General features: G+C 39.6%; 1 non-coding gene across 1 annotated transcript; it reads right to left on the bottom strand.

The window, feature by feature from the left end:
- Positions 1–1,953: 1,953 nt before the first annotated feature.
- Positions 1,954–2,060, bottom strand: LOC127108636 (small nucleolar RNA R71). The gene has a single exon (XR_007796162.1). It is a non-coding gene; the product is annotated as a small nucleolar RNA R71 (small nucleolar RNA).
- Between the last annotated feature and the right edge of the window lie 6,904 nt (positions 2,061–8,964).

Genomic DNA, 8,964 nt, shown 5'->3' on the forward strand with positions numbered 1-8,964 from the left:
ATGAGTCATTAGCCCTCAACTAGGAGGTAACCGTCACGTTCCCATGATCTTCCCCATTTACACACATGGAGGACGCCATGAAGGGTGGCAGACGCCACCTTTGGAAATCACGTTCCCACTAAGGAGAAGTTGGAGGGCACCATGGTCTTTGCAAGCTGCTGAAATCCTCTATAAATAGCTCGTTCCATTTCATTTTCTAATCATCCAACTTATTTTTACAACACTAAGCATATATTTGTCATTTGTAATAGCGGTAATCCGTCACATCGGGCGGTTATCGCACCTTAGTGAGATTGAGTTGGGTCACTTCGAGTTGCTGTCGTCTTTAGATTTAGAAGTCAGAGGTTTATTTTTATACCAGATTTAAAGCCCTCCATTTGGAGCACGTTCTTATTTATCACTTTTATTTTATTTATTTCCCACATCGCATTTATTTTATTTATTTCCCGCATCACTTTTATTTTATTTATTTCCCGCATCGCTTTTATTTTATTTATTTCCCGCATCGCTTTTATTTTATTTATTTCACGCACTCGCTTTACTTTATTTATTTCCCGCACTCGCTTTACTTTATTTATTTTCCACACTCGTTTTACTTTATTTATTTTCCGCACTCGCTTTACTTTATTTATTTTCCGCACTTTACTCGCTCTTTACGCCTCACATTCTAAAACAAACTTTTCATCATGATTAATACCGTTGTGTTTGTTTGTGTTACCATGTCTGGCTAAATCTTTTAAAGGTTAGAATGTAAGGATTGCGGTTAAAGTAATGTTTCACATATTGAATTTGTAGAAATACTTTAAAGGATGTTTTGATTTTTAACTTGAGTTTTCTAAAACAAACTTGGTTAGTTTTAATTATTCGAGGAGTGCGAAAGCACCCTGGCTTAGTCACTAGGAATTTTTATCACTTTAAGGAAAAACTATTTTTGAAACTGTTTTCGGACGCGTTGATAGATTTAAAATCAGGAAACTCCTTGGGTAAACTTTCCAAATCAAAATCACTTTTCAACTAAGTTTACGAGTCTCATTTCTTAAAAATACGTTTACTACTTTAGCATTCTGCGCACCTTTTATAAGTGATAATAAGAGGCCTTAATTTAAGGGTAATCTCGGTTCTGAATACGCGAAAGCGACAATTCCTATTAAATGGATTCTTTTCAAAAGTAGAAAATATTGCCTCATAAGTAGTTCTATTTAGACAATCGAAACATCACTTCACTGACGTGAGATACATTCAACCTGTCTTTACCTGCATTTATTATTTACTGTTATTTTTCAAAACCCAACATCTCTTTTATACCGCCTTAGATAAACACCGTAACGATAGTAATCGATAAATTGACAATTGGTGCCGTTGCCGGGGAATCAACACGATCAAGTTTTTGGCGCCGTTGCCGGGGACCAACTTCGTCAAATTTCATACCCTGTTGTTACACCGTCTAGACTAAGGCATTATTATCCGGTAAATACGAAGAACCCGTAGTACTAGAAATTTAGTAGATCCTTTAGCGGAACCCGAACGTTATACTCGTACACGCCTCTTACTCATCCGAATTAAGAAAGCTATGGCCAACAATCGCGATAGGAGACCTCTTAAGGAATTTGCCCAACCCTCTAACGAGGAACCTAGTTCGAGTATAGTAAACCCCCTTATTCCTGCTAACAATTTCGAACTAAAACCGTCTTTGTTGCAATTAGTGCAATATAACCAATACGTGGGTTTCGCTACTGAGAACCCGAATCAACATTTAAAAGTTTTTATCCAACTAGCCGACACCTTTAAATCTACCGGCGCTTCACCCGATGCTATCCGTTTAAGATTATTTCCTTTCTCCCTCAGGGATAGAGCACGTTCATGGTTAGATTCACTTCCAGCCAATTCAATAACTACCTGGAAAGACCTTAGGAGAGTATTCATTGCTATATATTTCCCCCTAGTAAGACTGTTGTTCTTCGAAACCAAATAACTAGATTTGCTCAAAACCAAGGAGAATCGCTTTTCGAAGCTTGGGAGAGATATAAAGAGCTATTAAGAGTCTGCCCACACCATGGCCTAGAACAATGGCTGATCGTTCATACCTTCTACAATGGACTCCATTATAACACCAAGATGAGCATCGACGCTGCCACAGGTGGCGCGCTGATGAACAAACCTTATCCCGAAACTTGTGACCTAATTGAGGATATGGCCCAAAACCATTACCAATGGGGAACTGAATGAGCATTAATAGAGAAAAAGGAGACCCAAGGTGGAATACATGAGATAAGCTCTCTAGACATGATGCAGGCGAAAATGGACGCTTTAGCCCTTAGGATTGAACATATGTCTACGAACACTAACACCGTAGTAGTAGTCCACACAGAGTGCGAACTCTGTGGATCTAAAGGACACAAATAAGCAGAGTGTAACCTTTTAAACGACCTGAACACCGACCAAGTGAATTATGCCCAAGGTAACCCATTTTCAAACACTTACAACCCTGGATGGAAGAATCATCCGAATTTCTTCTATAAAAACCAGAACCCTATCCAAAATCATGCACCTCAGAGACCGTAAGGTTATCAAGCCACAAAACCAAACCAACCTATGCAAGTTGTGCTCCAGAAGTCTAACCTTGAGAAGATCATGGAGAGCTTTATATCGGGCCAGACTTAGCAAAATAAAGAATTCCTAAACCATAACATTCACGTAAACAAACTTATAACACAATTAGGAACCAAGGTTGATCAGATAATCACTCACAACAAGATGCTTGAAACCCAGATCTCACAGGTAGCACAAAACTAAGCCCCACAAACTACACCTGGAGGCCAATTCCCTGGACAACCTCAACCAAACCCTCGAGGGCAAGCTAACGCTATCTCGTTACAAAGTGGGACCGCTTACGAAGGGCCTCATAACCCAGCAATGAGTGAGTCCAAAACTTCTATACATGCCAACCAAGAAGAGGAACCGGAGGAACCAGCGAAACAAACCAACCAAGAAGGTGAAGCCAAGGATAAAACTTACAAACCACCACCCCTATACAAACCACCAAACCCATATCCGCAAAGACTTAAACAAACCAAAGTCAATAACCAATACCAAAAATTTATAAAAGTAATAGAGAAGCTTCATGTAGAGATTCCTTTCACCGAAGCTATCACCCAAATTCCGTCTTACGCCAAATTTCTCAAAGACATCTTAACCAACAAGCGTAGGCTTGATGACCCAAAACCCTTGGAATGCAATTTTATTTCCGAGGATAAACTTGCTAAGAAGGAGAAAGACCTTGGTAGTTTTTCTATACCTTGAATTTTAGGGAGTCATGTGATCGACAAAGCTTTCCTAGACTTAGGCGCTAGTGTGAGTTTAATGCCCTTAGTTGTATGTAAAAGGTTAAACCTAGGAGAATTTCAACCAACTAAAATGTCCCTCCAATTAGCGGATAGGTCTATTAAGTATCCTGTAGGAATTTTAGAAAACATCCCAGTTAGGACCGGTCAACTTTATATCCCAACAGACTTTGTGGTAATGGAAATAAAAGAAGACGAAGATATCCCTATCCTTTTAGGTAGACCATTCTTATCAACAGCCGGAGCTATAATAGATGTCAAAAGAGGGAAATTAACCTTCGGAGTAGGGGATGAAAAGATCGAGTTCATTCTTTCAAAATTCCTGATGGCACCAATTCTAGGGGACGCATGTTATGCGATTGATATCATAGATGAGTGCATAAGAGAATTCGATAAAGGAGAACCTAAGATCGAACCATTTTTAAACCCGAATGAAAAGGACAACGAGTTAGAAGAAACGGAACCTCACACTAACGAATGTATGGATCATACTTCAGACCCTTTACCTGATTCTCAAAAACCAGCCCAAGAACTTAAGGAACTACCCAAGAACCTAAGATATGAGTTTTTGGATGAAGAAAAGAACCACCCAGTAATAGTTAGTGCCACCTTAAACCAAGACGAGACAAATTGACTCTTGAATGTTTTAAGAAGATACCCCTCTGCCTTAGGGTACAACATCTCTGATTTAAAAGGTATTAGCCCATCCATGTGTATGCATAGGATCTCACTAGAGGAGGATTCAAAACCTTCCAGAGAACATCAGAGACGAATCAACCCTGTAATGAGTGAGGTAGTGAAGAAGGAAGTCCTTAAACTGCTGGAAGCTGGTATAATCTATCATATTTCTGATAGTAAGTGGGTAAGTCCTGTACATGTGGTACCCAAGAAGGGAGGCATCACAGTCATGCAGAACGAAAAGGGAGAGCATGTCGCTAAACGCATAGAAGGCGGATGGCGTATGTGCATAGATTATAGGAAGCTCAATAAGGAAACTAGGAAAGACCATTTCCCCCTTCCATTTATAGATCAAATGCTGGAGCGTATTTCCAGACACTCTTACTTTTGTTATCTTGATGGATATTCTGGATTTTTCTAAATACCCATTCTCCCCGAGGATCAAGAGAAAACAACCTTTACCTGTCCTTACGAAATGTTTGCTTACAGACGAATTCCGTTTGGACTCTGTAATGCGCCAGCTACTTTCGAATGTTGTATGATGTCAATCTTCACGGATTATCTCAACGAAATCATGGAAGTATTCATGGACGACTTCTCGGTGTGTGGGTTAGACTTTGAAGACTGCCTTATTAACCTTGAGAAAATCCTAGAGAGATGCGTAGAAGTTAACCTTGTGTTAAACTGGGAGAAGTGCCACTTTATGGTTAAAGAAGGCATAGTGTTAGGACATATAATATCTGAAAGAGGCATTGAGGTCGATAAAGCAAAAATAGAAGTTATAGAAAACCTTAACCCTCCTAAGACAGTTAGAGAAGTCCGTAGTTCCCTTGGACACGTCGGTTTCTACCGACGCTTCATAAAGGACTTCTCTAAAATAACAAAACCCCTGGCCGGCCTTCTGATGAAAGACATCGAATTCATTTTTGATGAAAAATGCATCAAAGCCTTTAACCGTTTAAAACAAGCATTAATTTCAGCACCCATTCTACAAACCCCGGATTGGACTAAACCCTTCGAAATAATGTGTGATGCTAGCGATTTCTCTATAGGAGCTGTTTTAGGGCAAAGAAAAGATAAGAAACTACACGTAATATATTACGCTAGTAGAACCCTAGATGCCGCTCAATTAAATTATACAACAACAGAGAAGGAACTCCTAGGTGTAGTTTTCGCAATCGATAAATTTAGGTCTTATCTTGTAGGATCTAAGATTATAGTCTATACAGACCATGCAGCTATCCGTTACCTTCTGAGCAAAAAGGATGCAAAACCTAGATTACTCAGGTGGATCCTTTTGCTACAAGAATTCGACTTAGATATTAGAGACAAAAAAGGAACAGAAAACGTAGTTGTTGACCATCTTTCCATATTAGAGCATTTAAAGCCAGATCATTTACCTATAAATGATGACTTCACCTATGACAGACTGATAGCTAAGATAGATACCGCTCCCCTTGAACCCGATAGAGACAACCTAGGGACAATATCAGAAATTAGCAGAGTACCATGGTACGTTGATTTTGTGAACTATCTAGCCGCTGATATCATACCACCTGACCTTAACTATCAACAAAAGAAGAAGTTCTTTAAAGATATAAGACACTTCTATTGGGACGAACCACTCCTTTTGAAAAGAGGAACTGATAACATATTTCGACGTTGCGTCCCGGAAGAAGAAGTCAGAAACATCATAGAACATTGTCACTCATCACCCTATGGTGGACATTCAAGCACATCCAAGACATACACTAAGATCCTTCAAGCTGGTCTTTATTGGCCGACATTATGGCGTGATTTCCATGCTTATATTGTCTGATGTGACCAGTGCCAGCGCGCTGGAAACATCTCAAGACGTGACGAAATGCCTTTGAAGAACATCCAAGAAGTAGAACTATTTGACGTTTGGGGTATCAATTTCATGGGACCTTTTCCATCTTCATTGGGAAACAAATACATTTTGGTAGCAGTTGACTATGTGTCCAAGTGGACAGAAGCTATCTCCGTACCCACTAAAGACACAAGAGTAGTCATTAAGATGTTCAAGAATAATATCTTTCCCAGATTTGGAGTGCCACAACTTGTCATAAGTGATGGTGGATCGCATTTTATATCCAGGATATTTAATAAACTCTTAAGGAAATATGGAGTGAAACACAAAGTAGCAACACCGTATCACCCCCAGACTAATGGTCAAGTGGAAGTATCTAACAGAGAGATTAAGCAGATCTTGGAGAAAACTGTATCAATATCTAGAAAAGATTGGTCTGAAAAGCTAACAGAAGCACTGTGGGCTTACAGAACTGCTTACAAAACCCCTATTGGAATTACACCGTACCAGTTGGTCTACGGGAAGTCATGCCACTTACCTTTTGAACTCAAGCACAAGGCATATTGGGCCATCAAGACCCTAAATTTGGATTACCTAGCGTCTGGCAAGAAGCAAATCCTTGATATTCACAAATTGGAGGAACTCCGCCAGAACGCTTACGAGAATACCGTTATATACAAAGAAAGAACCAAAGCTTGGCATGACAAAAGGATTGTGAAAAAGGAATTTAATATAGGCGACTCTGTTCTCCTCTTCAATTCGAGATTACGACTTTTTCCAGGTAAGCTGCGTTCGAGATGGACAGGCCCCTTTGAGGTTTCCAAAATCCTAAAATCTGGAGCAGTTGAAATCCGAAACAACTCCTGTAATCCGTTTGTGGTAAATGGACAAAGACTGAAGCAATACCAAGGAGGTGACATCCCCACAGAATGTTATGACCAAACTCTGATCGATCCTCCAGTTCCTACCTCTAACGTATAAAGTTCGAATCGTCAAGCTAACGACGTTAAACAAGGGTTGCATGGGAGGCAACCCATGATTTCTTTTCCACTACTTTTACTATTTTCAATTTATATTTTTATTTGTTTTATATATATGTATATCTATGTGGAGACTAACAGTTATAATATTTGTGATTTCAGGTGTCCTCTGTTTCTAATCTAACTTTTCAGGAATGGAGAATATCGACACTATGCCAGTAATCTTTCGTGACCCAGTTCAAGAGCAGCGCTACACCATGCTTTCACAGCGCCCAATGCTGCCCACCAGTTATCCTGACTTGAGCTGCATGGAGGCATTAGGCATTGAGCCTAGTGTCAGGCATTTGTGCAATCAGTTGCAGTGGGATGAATACACTGATGCTATGCACGTGACTTACAGGAACCTGACTTTGGAGTTCCTGAGCTCGCTTATCTACGAGCCCTATGTTGGTCACGCCAGTGATGGATGATACCTTAATTTCAGGTTGTTTGGGGCAGAATACACCTTCAACCACAAGTGTTTCGACGACTTGCTTGGTTTTCAGACTGCCTATGATGCTTCATCTGAGCTCCCCATGAGCTATTTTTTGAGTCGAGACGTCGAGAAGTTTTGGAGTGATATCGTGTGGAGGTAGTCCTGACCCTTCCACCCAAATCTCCAACAAGATTCACAACCCTACTTTTCGATACTTCCAGATGATCATTGCCCACACCTTCCTGGGGAAGAGTGACCCTGATACGCATGTGAGTGCTGAAGAGATCTTCTTCATGTACTGTACCACTCAGTCACGCCCGGTAGATTGTGGAGCTTTCTTGATCGAAAGTCTATATCTTAATGCTCGCTCTGCTGCGAGCCCTATACATGTTGGAAGCACGGTGACTCATATAGCCTCAGCCCTGGGACTCGATAGAAGACTATCTCACCTGACGTCTTACTGTAGTTACACCTTGATGGATATTGATTTTTGTCTGGACCGTGGCCTGATGAGGAGATCTTCTTCCTAACCGAATCAATACAGGCTGTTAATTGAGGGTGACACCATTCACCACTTCACTTTACCTGACCCCCAGGTGACTTGTGTTATTGACCAGGCCAACTGGGCAAACGCCATAGAAGGGCAGGGAGAGACAGTAGACATGCCGAAGATCGCACCGATGCAGTCTGAATTGGTTAAGCTTCGCATGGAGATAGCTCAGCTTCGCCAGGAGCTTGCTGATGTTGCTTTGCAGGTTGAAGTATCAGTTACCTCACATGACACCGAGACTGATATGCTGCATGACGAGATCGCCGACCTCCGACGCCAGATCGTAGAACTTCGAGGATACGAAGACGAAGAGACTCCATCATACCCCGAGCATTGATGCCATCATGAACCGAGAAATACCGTTTGAATTCACCTACTTTTCCCATTACTTATTATTCATGCCTATTTTTATTGTTTCCTCTGACATTATGCTTGCTTTATTTTTCCTAAGATCTCTGGACTCGTGAATTATTTTTGACTCTTCATATATATATATATATATATATATATATATATATATATATATATATATATATATATATATATATATATATATATATATATATATATATATATATATATATATATATATATATATATATATATATATATATATATATATATATATATATATGCATTATTTCAATTATTATGTTTTTATGTCCATTTTGTTTTATTTTGTTTTATTTTACTTTACTATTTTATTTTGTTTTATTTTATTTCTTTTTATTTTGTTTTATCAAACTTAAATCAAAAACAAAAAAACAACATTCATGGATACCTATATGCACCCCCCTTTTACAAAAAAAATGAAGACAAAAGCGCAAAAGCCGAAGTAGCAATGAGCATAGCCGGCCCAACCAAATCCGAAGACATGACAGGCGCCATAGACTTCATGGCGGGCGCCATGACGTAACAAGCAGATTTCCCTTTTTCACCATTTATACCTTCTTCAACCTCTCCAAACCCATTTTCTTCTTCTCCCAACTCCACCAAAGTTCATAAAAAAATTCCCAACCTTCTCATTTTCACTACAAGCCATTACCATTTCCCAACTTCACTTCTTCATCTCTCCACCAAAAACCCATTCAACTCCATTTTTTTTCATT

This window comes from Lathyrus oleraceus, chromosome 7 (genome assembly GCF_024323335.1).
Source record: "Lathyrus oleraceus cultivar Zhongwan6 chromosome 7, CAAS_Psat_ZW6_1.0, whole genome shotgun sequence".
NCBI lineage: Eukaryota > Viridiplantae > Streptophyta > Magnoliopsida > Fabales > Fabaceae > Lathyrus > Lathyrus oleraceus.